Source organism: Anopheles maculipalpis, chromosome 2RL (assembly GCF_943734695.1).
Source record: "Anopheles maculipalpis chromosome 2RL, idAnoMacuDA_375_x, whole genome shotgun sequence".
Taxonomy (NCBI): domain Eukaryota; kingdom Metazoa; phylum Arthropoda; class Insecta; order Diptera; family Culicidae; genus Anopheles; species Anopheles maculipalpis.
This window is the reverse complement of record NC_064871.1, coordinates 32,993,840-33,017,387: the sequence shown is the minus strand read 5'-3', so window position 1 is coordinate 33,017,387 and position 23,548 is coordinate 32,993,840. Positions and strand designations below refer to the sequence as shown.

At 43.2% G+C, this 23,548-nt stretch overlaps 1 protein-coding gene across 1 annotated transcript in view; it reads left to right on the top strand.

The window, feature by feature from the left end:
- LOC126557318 (serine/threonine-protein kinase Pink1, mitochondrial) overlaps positions 1–23,548 on the top strand; it is a 251,977-nt gene that overhangs the window by 159,349 nt on the left and 69,080 nt on the right. The window lies entirely within an intron of this gene.

Sequence of the window (23,548 nt, the reverse complement as noted above, 5' to 3'; positions counted from 1 at the left end):
ATTCCCAGTGAATAAGCACGAACATTGACGGCCCGCTTCTTCCATTGATAACGCCACCCAACTATGGCCGGGGGAGTGTGTGTGTTTGTGCGTTTGTCCATGGTCAATTTAACAATCCACCAACATGCCATTGAACCGGATTAGTGTTTCTTCGTCGTCGCATCTTCACAAGCCAGCAAACAAAGGTTGCATGAACGTTTCTTCAACCAAAACGTCACCAAAAAAAAACGATTGGGTTGGGGGCCACAGAGAAGAGACACACAGCACAAGACCCGATTTCTATCGGCTTCCTATTCCGAACCGTTTAGAGCTTAGTGGTTGGACGACTGTTAGTTTCTACCACGAGATTATGGTTTCTTGTCATGGCTTTGGCCGTACTGTGGTCGGCCCCCCGTCACTAATCCATTTTTATGCCACTGTATCGAAATAACTGTAATTAAACATTTTCTTCGTCGATCTCCGATCCGATCCGATCAGCTTGCCGGGCATTGTATTTTGCGCTGTAGTAATTCGTTTACCCTACACCACACCTCACACCGTCCGAATGGTTCCATCGCGCCTCCGTGGAACCATTTCACAATGCACTGTCCGCTGCGGATTTGTAACGGAAAAATGCCAACGTTGGATTAAATCAGTGCCATCATATCCATTGCGTTCATCACATTATTCGGCCACTTTTTTCCAATAGTTTTCCGCTATTTTTATGCATTTCTGGCCGTCCTGCTTCGTACCGTGTTGTCTTCTTTGAATGTTTTCGAAGTTTGCTTCTGGTGGAATGTTTTCTTCTGTCACAGATCGATAATTTTCTGATTATTTCATGCACACCTTGCAGCCAGTTGTTGGTTTTCGCAACACATTACACTTTGTTTATTACGTCGTCGCCCCCTGCAGGTGTTATTTAACCCATGTTCCGTTTTTCTTTTGTTAAAGAACACCGAGCGATAATAAACTGCTTGGCTGGAATTTTTTAATTTTTTTTGCCCCAACTGAAGAACAACCCCTACGAACTCTTCTAACCCGCAAAAGTTCTTTCTTCTTGCCCATAAAATGAAACAAAACCACTCAAAAGAATAACTAAACATAAAGTGCATATAACAATTCACCGTGCAGCTGTTTGATCGGTCAGACTCGGAACTTTCTTTCCCTCCTTGAAGGATCATCCCTTGCCCGGTGGGACTTGGGACCTTGGATGAACTTTTGCGAATTACTCAATTTACCATAACGGGTTACCACTTCCTGTCTGCGTCTGGTACACTCACCTGAAAGTAGAAAGAAAAAACACATAAAAGCATAAGAAAACCACACACACACACACACACTACCATTAACAGCTACAGTATGTGAGAAAGAGTGAAAAAGTCGAAAATTGAATCCGTTGTCGCAGAAGAAACCTGAAATTCAAGACACGTGCACATTTTTCTCGGTATTTCCCGGTTTGTGCATTGCATTGCAATATGGCACACAAGACCGCAACCGTACGGCAGGTTGTCGTCGTTTTGCTGAGCGATGGTCATGGACATTTTGCTGAGCTTGGGCACTTTTGCATTTCAGACGTGCAAAAGATAAACCAACATAGAGGGATGGTCGTTTCCGGTTATCCCAACGTTTCCCCTATTAATTGGTATGGCGCGTTAGGTTTTATTTTTGCACATTTGTTATTTTCATACAGAACATGTGATGAATGGTTGAAAACGTAAAATGTAAGAGCGATTCGTGTTATATAATTGTTGGAAAATAAATCTATCTCAATAAATAAATCTCATAGTAAGATGGAGTGTCTTTGGTAGTCCTCAATTTGCCAGTTTTGGAAGTATCGATTGATGGTACTGCAATTAATCAATTGATCAGAGAAAAAGCCTAAGTTAAAGTAGTTTCTCTTCGTTTAAATTTTAATTCATAATATAGATTTACACATAACTTATAAAAAGTTTTAAAAAAACATTTGAAAGATAAAAAAGTAGACTCCAAAAATAGACTTATGTTCAAGATTTATCATTTGATCAATCTGTATCCTAATAATCCAACCAACTGTGCTTCAGTTTTTGTATTATACTTCTGTTATTTAAAGACAAAATAATACAGTAATCTGTTAATTTAGAGCAATTGTGCCCATAACAGACGAGAAAACAATAAACGAATTTTTCTTACGGTGTGAGACAATGAGGCATTGTTTAACAAACGCTAAAAAACGTTTTAGAATATGATGTTTTAACTTTTTTTCTCATTATTATAGAAAGATGACAGTTTCAGGCCCAACAGACGATGGATCTTTAGGTTCAGTAGAAACAAAATCGACGAAAATCGAATCTAATCTTTTGGAGGCTGGGACATGGAAGAAGCATAATGGAACACTAAATTCGCGGCCTGATGGTAAGGTGACTACGGCACCTGTCTTCATATGACAGGACCAGGATTCAAATCCCTTCCAGATCGTTTCCCCGCAGTGAGGACTTGACTATCCAACTACAAGGTATCAGTCAGTCTAGTCTTGTCTAACCATTAGAAGACCGACATGATCTAGTAGATCATTAAGCCGAGAAAAAGAAGAATACTTAATTCGCCTGGCCATGCTAATATGATAATCACTCAGAATTAGCAGGTGACGGTGCTGGGGGCGGAAAAAAATCTTGATAAAAAATGCATCAATAAAAAAGAGCTTCCACCTGACCTCCGCAGGGACTATTAGAATGGTATGAGTAATGCTCCATCGAGGGAATTTATCGCATCAATCTGCAGTCAAGACGAAGTAGCAACTGACTGCAACTGGGCATAGAACGAGTTGAAACAAACATTTAATCATTGCTCGTAAGACAATTATTGCTAAGGTCTCAACAGCCATATTGTCCAAAAATTCAAGAATTCAAGAGAAGTAATATTGTTGTAGAATTTATTTTCCAAGATATAGGTTTTATCCACTCCACTTGTACGTGTTTGCTTGGGTGCTTATGATTAACCGTTCATCCCAAAACGAGGTCTTTTTAGTGAAACATCTTTCACGCATCTTATCACATTTCAAATATCCTACTGGAGTTGTCCGCTGCTCATCGGTGGATGAATGTTCCATAACTACACTTTGTCAGATTCGATGAAGAAACGATTTAGTGGACAATACTGGTACTCGTGACACTACACTGCTGTGTCAAGATTTTTTTTATCATGTTCATACTATCTATCCTTCAAACAAGCTCGGCTAAATGTTGGAAACACATTTCAGCGTTTCTCGCTCGCTGCAGAGGCACACATCCTCTGCACGATAAAAATGACAATGACCTGACAAATGTCTACTGTTGATGTTAATTCACCCCCACCACCATCTCCGCGTTGTTCCCGGTACAAATCCCGATGAAGTTTGGCCTCATAGACGAACACAACACACGAGTTCTCTCGCCCTGTGTATGATAATTTTGCAAAACACATTTTCCACTCCACGGGAGGTGAAAAGCGAACCTCGAACACACATAGCCTCCACTATCGGGGTACCGCATTATGATGGGGTGATGGTTGCTGCAGCTGCAGCCACTCCTCGGCTCATGTGGTAACGATAATTAACGAGTGGCCAAAACAGACTGGGTGTCTCGCCTGGTCGCTGGGATATGAAACAAACCTACATGATACGATTCGTCTACTCGTATTGAAGAAATATACTGCTTTGTAGCCCACGCCCGCAATGTCATGTTGGATTGTGAACCCGACGAGCTTCAGCAGCGACGACGACATACAAAAAAACTGCACTTCACTGACAAGCATGTGACACACTTCAGTGCAATGCGAATGAAAATTCCACTTGTCTCCCTTGATGGGAAATTTGTTATGTGTGTGTGTGTGTGTGTGTGGGTACCAAGTCACACACACACCCGCAAACATCCGGGTGAAACATCTCGACGTTTAGAAACATCTACGTCCGTTCCGTCGCCACGATGCGCTGGCACGATGGGACCAGTGAAATCGTTACTGGAGCATGGCAAAAAAATAATAGCATACATTCAAAGGTTGCAATAGTTGCCGTCTGCTCTTGGCCCGTTGGAAACCTCCCCCCCCCCCCCCCCTATGACGCCTAGGCCTAGGCAGCTTCGGTCGGATGACCTACAAAAACTAGCAGCTCGCTTCACTTTTCAAATGCATCATGCTCTGCTTGGATGCAACGAAACGAACACTACTACGGCTACTAATTCTACTACTGGCAGTAAGGTATTGGCAGTTCAAGGAAGAAGCAGTTAAAAATTGCATCAGCTGGTATCAGCAAGTTCCCTTTTTTCCTTTTTTTTTTGTACGTTCTATCATCATTCTGCTCATTTTCCTTCGAGTGCACTACGTGCGCTATGGGGTGGACCGATTTTTTTTTTTGCTTTCATTTTCCCTACTCATGAAACTATCGACATACACTCGTGAAACTACCCACGCAAAACCAGTGCATCGATAAATGTTTCCTCGCTTCAGAGGGCTAGAGAGTGTGTGTTGGTGCATTGGTGCACCGTATAGAAACGGCACACGGATCGAAGAATTATCATCGGATGCATCTAGTACAACGAGCACACACCGTTTAGGCTGGCTCCGCTGTGTGTCACCAGCACGAGATGGCACTCACGTAGGCGCACGGTTTGGCATCAGATTTTTTTCTTTCCCTTTGCTTCCTGCAGCAAAATAATGGCCGACCTGGTTGGAACATCTGGCCGTGGGCAGGAGGAATCTTCCCTTTTCTGCCCTTTGCACTACAAGAAGCAAAATTCTGCACAGAAAGGGATGAACAGTGTGGAAATTGTAACCAGATAACGACAGGTGCCTTGCAGGGCTCCTACACTGATGATGATGACCCTTTCGCGAGCAGGCAGTGGTGCGGTATTACGTTTTTTAAAAATTTGAATGAGCACACAAGCAAACTGCACGAAGATGATTATGTACACTTTATGGGACTGCTTTGCAAAGCTGCCTGTATTTCCTTTTAATCATTTTAGAGTAGGCAAAAGGATTCAACGACCAACCGACGAACCGCACATACGACGATCTCGTGCGAGTTGGAACACACGGAGTCTCTAGTGACACACATTTGCACTAGAGAGCAGTTTGATACTTTACCGTGTGAGTTTGTTGCCTGTTGCCAGGATGGAAATACATTGGAACAAGCAAGTGCGAATGCAACCTCGCCACCCAGGCTGCCAGGCTGAATCATGGTGCGGCGTGACGATTTGTGAGCTATATTTAGACGTCTTAATGAATAAATAAATAGCCGCTGTGTTGATCTATTTTTTCGCTCATTCTAACGCTTGATTTATGCCCTTTTTTGTGAATTTGAAGGTTTCTTTTTTAGCGAGCGCGCTTTAAATAAAAGCTGCGAAAAAATTACTACAAATTGTTCGCTAAAATGCTTAAAAAAAATTAAGTTCTTATTCCTTTACCACTTACGTGAACAAACGCGCCAAAAACGGGGAATATGAGCTGTTAAAAATTGCAATTATACTTAACCGCACTACCCACCACACCCCCAATCATCCCTTTTCGAAACTCGTTGGCTATACGCTAACGGCACGAAACAATACCAATTACAATTATGCTAAAAGCATACCCAGCCACAACAACATACAACGGACCGACGGGAGGTGGTGGAACAAATGAACGTTTCCGCACCAGTAGTGATCCAGAAATATTGAATTTTAATACCCACGGACCCATTAACTTGCCCGGCTAAATGCTGCGGGAACCATCCTCCCAGCAGCAGCAGCAGCAGTCGTCCCTAAAGTGTGAGCGAGAAAAATCCTCCGAAGGTTCCATTTCTTTTTTTATCTACGTCGAAATCTTAAAATGTCGATGTTGAAGTGGTATACAGTCATAAGCAGAGCATTAGGATTTTTTTGCTGATGGTTTGCTTCGCTGAAGAAAACTCTTTTACCTCTTTAGTTGGCTTCTGCTTTAGGGCGTGAAAGACTTTTCAGCACAGCGCAATCATCCCATGGTTCGTTATTAATTATTTAAAGGCACAAAACTTATCCACTTCAGTACTTGGCGCTTGAAAAACAAAAGGGGGCGACATGTCGAAGAATGTTTAAATGATGGAATTTAATTTTCTACCAACCAATTCAATTACCACATAATATTAATTAAACATAAATTGAATGTAACCAGCACTTTGCGTAGGGAAATATATGTCTGCGGAAAGTCAACACTTGGTGGAAGAGTTTTCCGACAATTCTGTGTCAGAATTATCGTATAAGAAACAATAGGGAGGAAAAAGTAATTACGCCACCTTTGAAGATGTTGTTTTTTTCTAATTCTGAACAAACATTAGAGGATGTTGTAATTTAATTTACTCTCTTAGGTGCAGGAAGACATGATTTGTAAACGTAGGGCTGTGAAGAGACTTGTTGTAGACGAAAATATGTAGTAGGGTGCTCAAGTACACACTACATCATGTGCATAGGTCCGGATAGGATTTGATCTCCCATACGGACATGATCATGAAGATTAAACTACAATTTAACTGGAGGAGTAACCATTTATCAGTTTTTAAAATATTTTTTTTACATTTATTTTAAATGTTTTTTTTTTCTCGAAAACGATTTTTAATCTCCTCAAAATTATGGTTTTCCCTAAACTTATTAGGTTCATAAATATGCCTACGATAAAAGGCATTGTGCTCGGTACGCTGGAACTATGGACCATGGAGCCATTTGTTCGGTTTGATAGATTACCATGAAATTTAATTAGTGCACACTTTCATCACATACACCAGGACCATAAATTGAACGTTCCCCTATCGGCATACCTCTCCATTATCAGCTTTTAACTGCATGCATGTTATGGTATATGGACCGAAGAAGTGGGTGAGAATTGAAGGGTTTTTGCAACCACAACAAAAAAAAAGCGAAAGGAGAGGCAACTTTTCTCTTTCATCTAGCCATGAAAGCTTAGAGCAGCCTACGGGTGGCCCCTGCTGGCCCAGACGAATTCTCCTTCCCTAGATTAATAAAAGAGTGTGCAAAATAGTAACTGTTTCGAGATTTTTTTTTTTTTGCATTCGATACTGGATAAAGTACCAACAAAATTGGTCCATGTTTCCATGTAAATAGGTATGAAAATTAAATTTATATTGGATGACAGTGACGACGATTTGAGTGTTTGTAGCCCGTTTATTGTATGTAGCTGTCAAAAGCAATGGCAGAAACATGAAATCCATTAACATACTACAATCCTCCCGGACTAATGGAGATCAGGTGCATCATGTAGTGCACATGTAAGATAAAAATGCAGTTATCGTTTCGTTACACGAGAAACCTAAACGATGTTTGACATTTAAATTGACAGCACTAATAGGCTTCTGGATGTACCTCGAGGGAATCGTATCCAAATTAAGGCTTTTAAATAACCATATTTAACATGTGGAGATTTTAATAGTTGATACTTTGCAACATCCTCTTTATTTAATACGTATAAACATCAGATTGCAGTGGCGCTTTACAACACCTAATCGTACCCGTTAATCACTTTAAGATGTGCCTATTTTCATGAGGATGATATCATGCAAATTCCTATCCTCAAATAACTTCAATAAATGTATGACAACGTAATCAGACTTATAAACTACCATCCAGTGAAGATCAAACATTCATCGTCTCGTTTGACTGGAGCGGGATTAAAATATTGCACTTCAAGGCGGAGAACCCTTAACCCTATGTCGTACGATTAGGGTATGAAATCTGAAGTAACTGTACTACATAGTCAAACCCAAAACAAGTGCAACCAATACCATGACTCGCTTCACATCTTGGCATGAAATTGAAGAAGGATACGACAAAACTGATTACCGCTCCCTTTCGACATATGCAGACACTTAGCACTCCGGTATGCCGATATATCTGGTTCGATGAAAATCTCTTCAGACTGTTTGTCTGCGGGTTTGGCTAAGAGATTTGCATAACTTACATAGGATGTTGCTTTGCAGACAGGCAGGGATGTGTAATCGTCTCCTTGCCGTAGCCTTCCATCAGAAGAGGAAAATCTTTAAGGATCCTTCCTTTGTTTGACACTGATGTCTAACAGTGCCTCCCGAGAAAGTAGGACAGAAGAGAAGGAAGATACTATCGTTGACCCGACACGACGCAGAAAGGTTATGCCGGTGTGTGGTACGCGTACGATACACATCCGCTCATCTTACGTGGTATCGGTCAGCAGCAAATTCAGTCACGTTGCACTTCTTCTCGGGCATTAGCTTTGCACGGGCTTGACGTCAGGGTTAAGGAAAAGCGTGTAGCATGGAAGTATGTTTATGAAATGGTCACGTTTTTACTGATAAAAATAAAGACCGGAGCCAGAGTTCGAACAAAAACTTGGCGTGGTGCCTGGTGAAGCCCGCTGCCAATATAGCGATAAAAAGGCTGCAATTGGATTTTTCCCTACCGACACAGGCACGCACCCCCATGTTAGCTGTTGGCAGGTGAAGAGAGCGGTGCAGGTACCTCTGCTCGAATCGTAACAAAACGGTAGATCCATGCGTCACCAACATGATGCGCACCTTACGTCAGGTGTAGCTGGACCTACGGCCGATACAAGTATACAAGGAGGTAAAAGAATTCCCGACAAGGTGGAAAACGTGTGTGCGATTCGAGTAGTAATTCCTGAGCAAGAGTTGATGGTTCAATTTACCGGACACGTGCGTTTGAATTCCTCTTCGCATCCCTTGGACAACGCTTCAATAGGACAACATTTCGTTGTAGAACAGCAGAGCTTAACGAAAGCGTACAAAGCGTTAAGGCAATTTGGGGGAGGGGTGCATGCTTTGAATATAAAATGCAAAAGGCTTCACCACGGACGAGCGACATTCGATTATGCATCAATGTCGTCCATGTACCCCAACAATACATAGCCGCTGTGGCATGCTTTCTTTTTGAAAGGCTTTCGATCGGTGCACACACTCTGGCGGTGACACAACGTCAAGGTCAAAGGGCATTTCTGGGGGTACACACACACACACACTCCGATACGAGTGACACGGCGCCGTGGCATATGACCTTCAGGCGTTGCGCGTCATTATGAACTGCAAGCAAAACCCTTTCATCCATCAATGTTTTAGAGCTGTTGCCACAAACACACACACACACAATCGACCCTTTCTGCTGCTGCTGCTACTGCTGCTACTGTAGCCGATTATCATCTCCTCACTTCTGAACTTTAGTTGCGCAAGGCCGCACCAGCTGGGTGGGTGCTGCGCGAATGTCATTTCGTTATGCAAATGGTGGCGCGCTGATGGTTGACGCAGTACGCGCGCGATCTGCATTGTGGATGCATCATAGCGTTCGATACAGTTTTTTTTCTTCTTCGTCTGTGACTCCGTAGCAAATTTTCTCACTTTGCTATTTAATGTCGTTGCATCACACACAGCGCTAATTGCACGAAAAACAAATAACATGTTTGATGATGCAACCAAGCAATTTTCAGTACCTTATCCTGCATTCAAAGAGCTATATGGCTGTAGTGGGATAAATTTAACATGTTTTTAATATGATTCTGGACTAAGTATGTATATCTGTACCGGAACGTTGTTTTTCCTAATTTTTAATTTAGTTACAAGTTCTGTTGTCGTGGTAATACCGCACTAATTTGAGTATAGAAGCTGAAGCATATCTAAGCATCTATGCTTGAATATATACGGGGAAACCCAGCCCTTTATGAGTGATATGGCTAATTTGAGTTGAGTGGGATAGCTAGGGGATTCACCATGTTAGGGGGACAAGTTGTTCTTTCTGTCTTGGCATCCTAAGTGACTTTAGACAACTAGGATGCGTTAGCTTTTCGTCGAGAAAAGGGGAAGAGGCCTTGCAAGCCCCCTATGAAATACTACAAATTTCAAATCACAGATATTTTAAAACATGTAGCAGGTTGGATAGCTACCTAAAGTATCTCAACGACTGGAAAATACTGTTTAACAGTAGTAAAACGCATGCTATTGTTCTACCATATCGAAAGCGCACTTTGGCTACAATTCAACGAGAAATAAGACCTGTACTAATCACCAATAACCCTGTTTCCTGGACCCCTACGGTACGTTATCTTGGCGTTACCTTAGACAACCACCTTACCTTTAAAGCACATGTTGAAAACATTAAATCCAAAACATGCGGCCTTCTCCTTAGCCTATATCCTCTCATCAAGCGACGGTCCTCCCTTAGAAAAGATGCATTAATCCTGTACAAACAAGTAATACTGCCTGCAATCATATATGGATCTAACATATGGGGCTCTTGCTCTAGCAGGAGTATGCTTGTTGTACAGAGGATCCTTTTGGTGAATTTTCTCTAAATCCAAAAGATTCCAAACAAAACCACAGTGTAAACACTTACGAGAAGGAAACTTGAGTACTTGAGTACTTGTTCAAATTGAGCTAAAATATATAAATTGAATTATTGTCAAATAAACCCTATTTTTGTTCTTAACAAAAATGGCAGGTTGTTTAAACTCTTTAAGTACTAAGAATTTTAAGGAATAATTTTTTTACATTTTTTACATTTACATTTAAATTTACGAAAACCAAGTCAAACTGCCGAAAGAGAGAGAAAGAGTAAAAAGAAGGAAATACTCAAGTACGGTGTTAGTACGGCGTGTATACAATCACCTATCACGAAATGAAGCAATGAAGAAATTCACTCCCAAAAATGATCCCACACTGCTTACGCATTTCCAGCGCAATTCCGGTGTGAAATGGAGGAGAATATTTTTGATGGTAGAACCCTCAAACACACGCGTCAACACAAGTTTGCACCTGACGTTGCGTTGCTGTATGTCTCTATTCGCCGACCAGGCTATCGATGATGATTCGTTGAATACGAAAACGTAATGATAAGCAGCAGTAGTACCAGCGGTAGACAGTGAAATAAATGCTTTTACATTTCAAAGCACCGCGAAGGGAAGTGTGTCGCGATGGGGGCAAAAGCCATCAAGTCGGTGCCACGGGGTCTCAATGGACAGTGGACACGCAATGGGCGATGGATTCATGCACACTCCCAGGCACCAAGCCAGTCACACTGAGTGTAGCTACTGCAAAGGTAAATAACCTCTAGAAAAGACCGAAGTAAAGCAACGTCATGACTGCGAAGTCAACAGGAACAACGACAGAAAAAAAGACGGAAACTCCATGGGAAAGCTGAACGGAATGGAACTGTCGCCAAACACACACACACACACACACACACACACACACACACACACACACACACACACACACACACACACACCGAAGAGTAGAGGAAAAGAGAGTTGCCCTCACAAACCAACGGCCACATCCTAAACCCGCGAAAGAGTCAAAATGCAATTTACACACAAATTGATAACAATCAAGAGTGGCATAAGCGTCACGCACGCGAGCGAGAAACGTCATTCTGTTTGGTTCTCCATCGATCGTACCATCGCACCGTGGAAGACTAATGGTAGGAGGCACGGCGTAACACACTTCTGTACTACTATGCCTGGCGTGAAAGGTTCTGTAAATTGTGTACAGTAGTTAACACACGGATCGTTGACTAACACCCTCCATCATCTCGGCGCGATCGGCGCACACAAGAAATAAAGAAAGGCACAAGCTGAGTTTTCTCCTTGCCCGAGGGGAAGGTACCAACAACGCGCAACCCCATGTCAATATAGTATATTCGCCGACGAAACGGTTTTTGCCTCTGACGGTACACCTCCTGCTGTGCGTGCAAACGACAGCATCGGAGCTGGTGGTATTTGCTACACACCGATCATACGGCTTGTGAACTCATCAACCCACCCACACTCCATCACGGACACCTCCACGGCAACGACTCGGAGCTGCTGCCGACAATAATCTAAGATTGTCACACAGGAACCATCCCATCGTCGTGACTTACTTCTCTTTGTTCGCAGTCGATGCTGCCTGGCACACTCACCCGGGGGGGCAACGATCATGATGAATCTTGCATCAGGCTAATGATTGTTTAAAGTGTAAAAACCTCAACGAAGAGGGGCGATGACTCAGAGGAAAACGCATGAAGGCGGTAAAAGCGTACAAGCCTAGTGGGGGTGACAAATGTAACACTCGTTGTCCTCGTGAGTTTCTTTATCAGTTCAAACAGCTGATCAAGGTACAAGTGTAAAAGCAAAGGGTAAAGACAAGTCGTTCGTTGCTATCTTTCCATCCAATTGGTTGGATCAAATACGTTTTACAAAGTAAAATACATCAGAAACCCAAGTTGCGATATAATTATGTAATAAACTTTCAGAATTTCCACGAACCAACGTACTGCAAATTCTGAACTATGTTCATGATCAATATTTTCATATCTTCTTCTTCTTATTGTCTTAACGACCTTTAAAGGCAGCCGGCCATCGAAATGGCTTTCTAAATTGCCGATAACAAGTAGTTGGTTAGACAGGCCTCAATACGGGGGGACGGTCCGGATGGGATTTGAACCCCGGTCCTGTCGTTTGAAGATCGGCGCCGCTGTCGCCTACACCACTGGGCCGCCCTAATATTTTCAATTGTTACTGACATTTGTTGTAGTTTCTCTGCTCTTTTCTATTTTAAGAAACATTTCTTGAAAGTCTCTGAGAAATCCTGTATTTATCCTGTATTATAAAATAATAATCATACCTCAGTATATGATTTTATCTTCTATTTTTCTTGAATCCTTCTCATTTTTACCCTGTATTTTCTTACAAAGCTCTCCTAAGCAGAACGACTTACTATTTCTGATGTAAATAAACTAGCCATATGCGTTTTGAACTCAAAACTCCTCCATTCTTCCCAAACGCACTACCTACTTCATCCAACGTTATGTGTCTTGTTTCCGCTGCCTTTGTGAATATGGTGCCCGATTGTCAAACCGATGTCATATAGACAGATTTTAGAGCAGCCTTCGATAGCATACCGCTTGACCTTCTGATGTCCAAACTTGGAAAGCTTGGTTTGGATCATATCTTTATGGCAGATCGTATCGTAAGTTAAAGTGTTGTCCTGTTTTTCCGACTCCTTTGGTCCTTCTGGGGTTCCATAAGGGAGTATCCTTAACCCACTCCTATTTTTATTATTTTATTTTTATTTTATTTTATTTTTTGCGTTATTTCGTTTGGGAGATCTTCTAAGAACCATCACAACTACACCCTTTATGACACCGCCATAGGTCGAGTAAGTTCCGTGAAAGACTTGGGAGTGTGGCTGGACGAGACTCTCTCTTTTAACGTACATGTTGATCATGTTGTGGCCAAGTCCAACAAAGCTCTGCGTCTGATTGTTAGACTGTCCTCAGAACTTAGAGACCCCTTATGCCTGAAGGCTTTGTGTTGTTGCTGGGTCCTATCCACCTTGGACTTCGCCGTCGTTGTCTGGTCTCCGCCAGGCTCAACTGCAATGGCCAGGCTGGAGAAGGTGTAGCGAAAATTCACCCGAGTAGTTGTTCGTCGCTTCCTTGCAGGTTATCAACTGACCCCTTCATCCTATCACGTTCGCTGTTGGCTTCTTGGGCTGGACCCTATAGAAGCCCGACACTCCCACCTCCGATCATGCTTTATCGCAAGTCTCCTCTGCAATGATCTGGATGTTCCTTCTCTTCTGTCAGCCATCGCCCTATATGCCCCATCCCGCCATACGCGATACGGTTCAAACGAACCTTTTTTAAGAGCGCTATCGGCCTTCAACAACGCGTATCACCTGTTCGACTACAATGTCGCTGTGTTTCATTTTCGTTCTCGTCTACGTGACTCCTCTTCCTTGCATCCTAGTTAGTGTCGTGTGCAATTTTTTCAATCCCCCCATTGTCTTCCTCACCATCCTTAGTTATTAGGACAATTTTTGTGTAGCCCATGAGGCAGACAAAATATCAACCTAAAAAAATAAATAAATAAATTAATAAATAAATAAATATATAAAACTGATGTAACTTTAGAGCATTACCAACTACATTATTTGGTAATCTATGACTCCATAACACAATAACTTCACGGCACAAAAATTGGCCTACCCGTATCAAATTATCCATACTTGAATACACAAATAAATGGTGATTGTTATGCCCCAAGTTACTGCTAAATCAATACCAGCATGAAGGGACAAAACCTTGCAAAAAAGTTACCCAAAAGACCCCAAATAACCAATGGGGTATTGATTATATTGTTAATCTGTCGATTCCTCTTCCAACGGAAACGGTTCACAGGTTTCTCACGTATTCGAATTAACGATGGGCCAACAAAGAAAAAAAAGAAGAACCTAGCAAAAGGGTGTTTTACGACCTGCTCCGGTGTTCAGAACCGTACACGTGGTACAATCATCATAACCACACCAACAATGGAACGTGAAGAAAAATAATAAAACAAAAACCACAACACTTTGTTGCATTACAGGAACTCTGCTGCTTGATGATATATGGGGTATATCTTACGATTGGAACAGCGGACGCACTTCCATATCGGGTGATTTATGACGATGATGTCGATGAGGATGGGAGGCCAATAAAATCAAGCTGGTTGGCATTTTCTTCAGCATTACTGACCAATCCGTAGGTTCGTTGGCCAATCAGTGAACCAGTAGCAGGGCAGAGTAGCGGTATTCCGACTACTACCAGGTGCGGAGACATGAAACAAAGACTGGCAAAGACAAAGCGAGAGCATCCCACGTGGAAGAATTTTTGTTGCTTCTTTATGGAATTACCAGTAACGTCAAGGCTTGGTTACAGCTACTGGGAAAATCTATCTTTTCAAATTTTTCTCCACCAAGGAGCCATGATAAGGTAGAATGTGATTCCAGTTGCTACTAGCACATGGCCGTTACCATCGTTTTCATCGTAGTTAAGCAACGCAGTGAACCTTTTCCGTATCGACGACATGCGCAAAAATGCTACCGTCCAAATATGGCCGGTCCAACGATCACCAGCCGACTGGAGGGCCTGGATATTCACTCGGATGGATGGTTGCGATGCACAGCTAATCATATGTCGCTATGGTCGTCGCTTTTCCGCTGGTACGCGTCCGAATGGGTCACCGACGAGCGTTGCAACAGCCGTTCAATACCGGTGTGACCGATACCGACAGAAAATGTCCCCCTACTTGATGACGTACACGGCTAGCGTCGGAGTCGGTCAATAATTAGCGCTTATTTCGTTCGTCTCGCCAGCAACGGCAGCGAATCGCGTTTCCGACGCAGCCGTTTCGTCATCGAGCTGGGGCTGATTTTCTGCGCAACAGTAACCGAGAGTGTGTGTGGTTGAATGGGTCTGCGCTCAGGAAGGAACAGGTTTTTACGAAAAAAAAAAACGCCAATAGATCGGACCCACAACACAGCGCACAGCACATGTCAGCCCCTTGTGAAAGGTTGGGAAAACAGAGTGAGCAGAGCGCGCTAACGTGTTCGGTGGCTTTACCCAACCTAATGTTACCGTGAGGTAACGCTCCAAACGAATCAATCGCACAGGGAGTCATAAAAGCAAATGTGGCGCACAAATTGAACAGATTGCCAGAGAGACCATAAAGTACCGATCGAAAATGCTCCGAAATATGAAAATAAGTGTACAATTTACATGGAGCAATTTCCTTTTCGCAGATAGTTTGCAGCTTGCTGTAAGCCTAACACACGCTTATATTTTATATTGAGAAATGGCTTCACAAGACCTTGTTCGACATCTCAACGAACGCACACAAATACACACCCCGGCGGTGCAAAATTTGCATTGATGGCCCACTGAATGCACGCATAGATTCCTCTGCGACCATCGTGAAAACCGGTGCTACGCATCGCAAACTTTACTGCCATAAGAGAAGTTCCCGCGGGCCTACGACGTTGCACCCCGACTGTTCAACTGTTTAACAGAAAAGGGAAAACCTGCCACCATTGCGGTCTCGCGCTGGGGAGAAAGTTTTCCGCCTTCATCAAAGCCTGCCCCCGCCCGTCATTAGAGCGGATCCCGCAGGACTGTCAACGGATCTCGCTCGCTCCTAAGACGAAACCACCAAGAAGCGGCGAGCGCGGCCGTACTACTGTGTGTCATCTGGCGGGTGGTTTTACTGCGTTGGCTGTGAGCTGTGAAAGTGAACCTCCGACAGACTCGAACTCAAACCGGAGAAAAGTTTCAATTATGTACACACAGCAGCTACGTGGCCGCGATGTGAAGGAACTAGGAAATGGTCCATTTCTAGGCAAGTGACGGAGGCAAGAAGATGAAGGTACCAGGCCACCAGCTTACGCGATGCGGAAGAGAAACACAGCGAGCGTAGAAACCTCAGTAATGGTGGATTCAATCTCAACCACACACTCGCACACCAATCGCTATCGTTCGTTGACTGGGCTCGTGGGGATATTGTATGGTTTGGTACCTTCTTCTGAGGTCTTGGATCTCGTAGGGTTTTGCAGTAGTCACCTTTCAGCGCACTTAAGAGCGGTTTTGCTTACCTGAAAAAGAATGGAGAAAAATAAAAGTAAGCAAGTTAGTTTCATATTCGTCGGCAAGTTAAGTGAATTCAATTAGTTCAGATTTAGGAACAAGTTCAAATTTGAATCAAGAAAGCCGCCATTTTCCATGTGAAATGTTACAATAAAAAGATCTGTTTTATAAGCATTTTTCAACAACAAATAAGCGAACCACAACAACGCATTACAATGTTAGGTAATGCTTCCGATTAATCAATCTAATTGCCAACAGAGATTACAGGAACTTTTTTATGATCTTTCAATAGTTCGTACAAATGCAAAGATCCGGTGATCGAATACGATTGAACTGATAAGCACCAATCCGACAGAAGCAATCACTCTGACTGCCATTTTAATCCGGTTTAAAGCGCAAGGGCAGCAGTTTAAAAAATATATATACACACACACACAAAGCCCACCACTGGGTCGCCCCAAACCACACAACAACGATCCGCCGAAGGTTCACCGTGGCGGCTTATCGGAAACGGTATCAACTAACGGAGCGCAAACGTAAACAAGCGCGTACAACAGCAACAACCGGAGCAGGTCAGTGGGAAATGTGAGGTGCAAAAAAGCACAGTAAAAGAGAAGTGGCCCTCCTTTGGCTGATGGCCGCAATTTTTGCACGTACATGGGAACGACGCTCGATGGTATATTATCGAAGGAGATGAAGTGCTCGTACAGTTGGCTTTGCATCACACCCGGCGCAGCTCTGTCGCTAGAAAAGGAATCAAACAAACGGAACAGCAAAACCTGTGCCCTTCGCTACTTCAGTGCGCTGGTGCGTGTGTAGAGGAGCTCTATGAGAGTAAAAACTTGTTCCCATCTGCACCGTTGCATGGTGTTGACAGAAATGGAGGCGTAAAGTAGGTCCCAGTCCCAGTTTGGCGTGGAGGGGGGGGGGGGGGGGCGAGTATCCGTGGAGTCTAGTAAATTCAAGCAAAGAAAAGCAAGAAAATTCATTCGCAAACTCGTGCGGCTTTGTAAGTCATGGGAAACGTTTCCGATTGCCTTCATTCTGAGCTGATTACCACCGCCGTCCGGGGTATAACCCTGTGCAGAATCGCTGCGAAACACAGCTACAAATGTTGTGACAGACAGACAGTCAGGCTGCAAAATACATGAAGCCAGAGCGAAAAACAAAGCCCAACCGGAACGTTGGGCCAGAGCTATCTTTTTTTTTCCTTCGTTAAACATTCATGCACGGTCCATGGCGCCTTTTAACGAAGCGAAGGTTTTGTCGCATTCATTATGAAGATTATTATCATTAGCCGTGGTGTGCCTGCTGCGTGTTGCTGCCGATCCCGAACCCAAAGAACCACCAGAGTCCTTCCTTTCCTTCTCTACCAACCGGCGATCGAAGAGCGGCTGGCTGCCCTGACATCGGTGAATCGGTGCCACAACACACACACACACAATTCCATCACTCAAACCTCCGATCCAAAATCCGCCTCCGCGTAGTAGTAAAATGGAGGTTTTCTCTTGAGCAATCACAGTTCTCCAACCCCCCTCCCCCCGCCCCGCGCATGTCGGGAGGGTGGAAAAATCCGCTGAAGCAGCAGCAACCACCCATCATACCCAGTAGCAGCCGATTACCGAAACGCGGCAAGGCGAAAGCGAAAGGAACGGGGCGAAGCGTGCGCGGGCACAAGCAAGAGGAGCAAAGTAAAGGAAAATCAAAAACTAAAAGAAAAAAAAACACAACAAAGTTAACACCGGAAAAGATGAAAACGGCGCCCGATCAGACGGTGTTGTGCAGCAAAACGAAACCGCTGCTGTCAGCTGCCGCGACGACTCGCGGCGCAACACAGAATGGGTGAATCGAGTGTGGGTGGAGGGGGTGGAGGAAAAAAAACTGCGCAACGCCACGCAAAACAATGACCCCTTTTGTGAGCATGTGTGTGTGTGTGTGTGTGTGGGTGCTGTTTGTGCCACCAGTACTTCCTTCTATTCAGTCTGCAAACCCCAAAAGGCCTTCCCCAACCACCAGCCGTGGGCAATTGGGAGTGATTTCGCCCTGGAGTAGTGGAGTACGTGGATGGTGTGTAGCAGGTCAGGTGAAGACGCTGTAATCGTCTCTTGACTGGGCGATCTTATTATATGTTAATTACTCTCTACACACACACACACCTCTTGCCGAGGAGAGGCAACTCGCAACACTGGCGTCACGCATCCGTGTAGTGACTTCTGTTTTCTTGGAGCCGAACTGTTTGAGATAATTTTTTCTGCTTTGTTTTTGGCCGTAACTTTACGGCAACCAACACACTTCCTGTTGTCAAATGGTGGTGGTTGGTTGGTCGGTCGGTGGTGATGTCTCAAGTAATGTTTACTCGTAACGAAACGTACTTGACTCGAACGAAGAGGAGTGGTGACGGTTGTTGTTTTGGGGGTTTTTATGTTCCACGATCCACCCAATTCACAGATAACGCGAGGTGAATCTTGAAGTGCGAGTGTGTGTGTGTGGGTCGTGAAATCATGATTGACAAGTAAGAGCAAAAACAGAATCCACCGTTCTAGGCATTTCTTCCAATCGTGATCAATTTTGCATGATCTATCAATTTTCAAACCCTTCTTTTTGTTCTCGCAGGGAGACTCTTGCCATTATGTTTATATAACATCAAATTACTATTTTTTTTTCGAGCAAGATCCTACTATTTTAAGCTTTAATAAATTGCCATCGATCGAGAAATCATTCTAAAATGGTGTCATTCGCGACAGTTGCCCTCGTCTGACTCATGCAACATTAACCAAATAAGCTTTAGATGCCTTTTTTGTTTTACTGTTTTGTTAATACACATGCTCATGGAGTTATATTTTGCGCTAGGAATGCAATTAACTTCCACCCACACGACAGTTTGGCTCCAAGGCAAAACCTTTGCTAACTTGCTAAAATTAATTACCAATAAGCTTCGTTAAATGGCTGATCGTTTGTAGGAAGAACTGTTTTGCGATTTCTACAAATTGGATAGAGCTGCGAACCCGGAAAAAAGTGTGCAAGCACGAGAGCAGCAGATCATCAGCGAACCAGTTTCAGGGCTAACGTTAATGGTTTATGGCTGAAGACTTTACACGAAGTGATCAAATAGTTCTGTCAGGTGTTAAACGATCAGTCCAACAAATAAGCTCCATAAGCTAATCTTATCATGATGTAGCTGCTTGCCTGTCAAGAGTTTTTTCAAAGCAAATTAGAAAATATAAGATACCGTTTTATAGATTTTAGATAAAGAGACATGGCAAGAGGAATTTTACAATTCACATGGCTTGAGATAATTCAAAAAAGTAAAACTATTTAAAATTTCCTACCATCATTTGCTGGATGGAGAAGGATAGACAACTTGAAACAAAAATGAGTCTTGGCTATAATGGAAAACGGGTGTGAGAATCTGCTACATTTTAAGCTCGTGGCCTCAATGCTCGTTAAGTTGTCAGTACCAATTTTCCTTAGACTTTAGAAGCAATCGAGGATGAATAAGCTTTGGATCCATAGAAGTGGAAGAACAAGAATGGTGGACCTGTTAGAATGGATCCACTATTGTCTAGCGATTTGGAAGTCTCAAACTACGTAGTGCTTGTCATAATAATGACACCGAACAACCCAGGCTGTGACAACTTTTTCCAGGGTAAGGGTTGTAAGGTTTTTTTTTAGACTAAAATCGAGTAGATGATGAATCATGTAGATGTAGGTTGGCTAGGGCAATATTGAGCGTTGTAATTATTTATCTTAGAGAATTATAAGCTAGGAATCTGAACACCTTGGACACAGTTTTCGCGCACACGTAGCGATAAAGCGCATAAAGCACACCGCGCTATACGAATTTGTTTCAACGGTAGATTGTAGGCCAGTGTAGCAGTCCCCACAATGCTGTTTGGTGGTAATCGAACAACAGAAACTCAGCGATTCATGTGACGGTGTAAGCAAGCAATCTTGAGATTGTTTACATTCGCATTTTACACTTGAAAATCCAAACAAACAGACGCGTCTTAAACCTTAGAATCGTAGAATTCCAATGAATCGAACGAATACACAAGATGGGTGGAAAATAACCGTCAAGTACATTCTCTCTTTTTGCAAAGCTCCCCCCAAAAGCTTTTTGAAGGCTGTTCCCAAGAGGTGATCCTCAAGACGAAGAAAAAAAAAGCACGCGGTATACACACATGTGCGGACCAACGCGTCTGTTTTGCTCAATGTCGTTCCTTAAACACCGGATAAAGTTTCGAGAAAAGATCACGCAACGAGTGACACTATCGGTGCCACGAGGCATGCGTTCACGTACAAATTAATGGAGAGCACATGGAGAGCAGCAACAGCAGCTGACTGTTTGTTTTGTTTGGTAGATTAACAAGTTACCTTGCGTCAGCGAACGGTACTAATGCTGCCCGTGTGAATGGACCAAAATCCGGTGGTTGAGATTGAACGTTGGATCTTTGTTTCTTTTCAGTTTTTGCTGGTCACGCACCTGAAGGCCAGAGTCACCCAGTGTAAAGACTTTGTGTTTAAAAGGATGATTGAAAGTGAAATGGTTTCCTGTGCAAAGCTGTGAGGCAATTCAATTAGAAACAAGGACGTGATTCACCAAAGGTATATGAGGCAGAGAAATGGAAAGTGATATCGACCGCTAAACGTACATCATCAGCATTATAATAACCTAAAAGTACCTCACACTTATCATTTTTATGGAAAAAAAACGACATATCCGAAATTATTCTGCACGAATTCTAAAATCCTTGCGCATGATACATTGCTGCTTGGGGAAGGACGATAGTTTTAAATTCCTTTTACCACGGCCCCACACATCTGACATCCATCAGGCTATTGTGTAGGGAAAATTGCGTGTGCAAGGTGAGAATGAAAAGTCAACATTTTCTTTGTTCCCTACGCTCGCCCGCTTCGGCATCGCGGCTGTGAATCCTTTTGACTCGATTCACACCAACCAAAGACTGGAGTGTGTCGTTCGCAAAATTGTGCATTTCCAGCAAAACACTCATAACAGTTTTCCATCGGACCGTAACGATCTGACGTCCTTACATATTGCTTTCACCAGCATCGACCCCATTTTCGTCTGCTGCTAGTGTCCCACAGCAACCATTACCCAGCGCCCGATAGCCAGAATATGCTTTTAAAACCTGTTTTGAAAGCTTCCCCACTTTGACAATGTGCCATTTCGTTCCGGTTGTAGAATAAATCATAGATATGCCACGGGGAAAATTGGTCAGCCTCCCGTCTCTCGTCTCAACAATTTTTCTCTCACACATCATTTTTCCTAGCCATTTTCTGCGTAAGCTTTTATACCGGGAGGCCCAACACCTTGCCATCACCATCAAGAGAAGTGGTAGAGGGCACTGGCCAAATCGAGCAGTAGTTATCGTTCTCCCGGTTTGCAGCACAACACAAACGGCCGATGGTGGTTGGGCAAAATAATAAATTAATGGATTGTTGTTGTTTCGGGCAGGTTCGGAATGCGATTCCCACCACCATCGCGTATAAATGGGTGATTTGATATCGATCTCCAAACTCGTGGCCACGCGTTGTAGTCGATCCGTGGAGAAATTTGTACGTGTACGTGCGCGGCTCAAATTTATCTCCTATTTTTGTTCCTGCTGGAGCAAAAAAATCCAGAAATTGAGGGCACGTGCGTGCATTTTTGGAAACAGCGTGAACCTTACGGAATTTTGGTCCGTCGATTAAAAGCAACAGAACATTTTCACGCTGTTTTACAGTTTGCCTGTATATCGGTTAAATAATTGTCAGCGTGTTTTATTCGGCCCAAAATGCGTGTGGTATTTAGTTTTAATTGCAGAAAGATTTCAGACACATTGCAGATGATATATTAAAAGAGTTCAAGTTCATTCGATCGATTAGTTCCAGTAAGTGGGAAGGAAAACGTCAAGGCTCAGCCTACCTTCACACGGCAGGCCCGGTGGTACAAATCTTTGCTTTTATCAGCTAAGCTAACAAATCACTGGGCCTGATTGTTAGGCTATCATCCGAAATCCGTGACCCCCTCTGTCTGAAGTCCCTCTACTGTTGTTGGGTTCGATCTTCCCTGGAATACGCAGCTGCGTTCTGGGCTCTTCCAGGCTTAACCGCGATGGCCAGAGTGTTCAACGCAAATTTACGCGTGTCCTCTGTCGCCTTCTTGGGCTTGAGCCCACGGAAGAAAGACTTTTCTTTATCGATGATAGCTTCATTGCAGGGCTCCTGTTAAATCGACTAAATGTACCGTCGCTCCTGTCCACTATCCTCCTTTACGCCCCTTCTCGTAGCCTTCGCGATAGGCCTCCTCTATACCCCCCCCTCCCCCATCCCGCCACACTCTCTAGGGCTCGAACGACCCCTTTATCAGGGCCCTATCGACCCTCAACAACCACCTGTTTGACTAAAATGTTTCTCTGTCTCGCTTTCGTGACATTTCTTTCCATTCTTCACAATCCTTCCTAGCACCCTGTACCTCTTCTTCCGATTACGTGAAGAATACTTTTTTGTTAAGTGATTGTTGGCGGACAATTGACCATAAATAAATAAATCCCATCCGGACCGTTTTCCCCGTAGTAACGAAAAACTATCCTTCTATGCGGCATCAATAAGTCTAGTATACCATCCGATCGCCTGATTGACGTAGTAAGTAATCAAGTTAATAAGAACATAAAATTCTTGAGGACTCAGAAAATTCCATATAAAATTTAAAAAAATGGTTCCAAATAACAGAGATACAAATGCAGATCTCGTGCTCTAGTTTCCCATAGAAATGCTACCAGTGGCAAGTAAACTGACCCACTTTAAAGTTATTTGTTTTTCATGTATCTCCCCTCTCTCTCAGCCGTTCTAAACAGCACGTGAACCTTTACGTGAACAGGAGGCTTTATGCTCACCAAAGCGTTTCTTAAATCCTTCGATTGCCACCTGGCCAATGCTATTCATTACGTTGTTTCTCATAAATTATTCTATAAGGATTAAACACCGTGCTGAACAGGAAGGACTCGTGGATATGTACTGTACTCTCTCTTGTTATGAGACAACTTTAATTAAGCAAAAAGTGTGTTAACATTTAACGAAATGTTTTTATGTAATTTATGTAATTATATCGATTCCATAATTAACCTAACATTGGGAAGCATTGACCTGCCTGCGGGATACACCAATTTTGCATC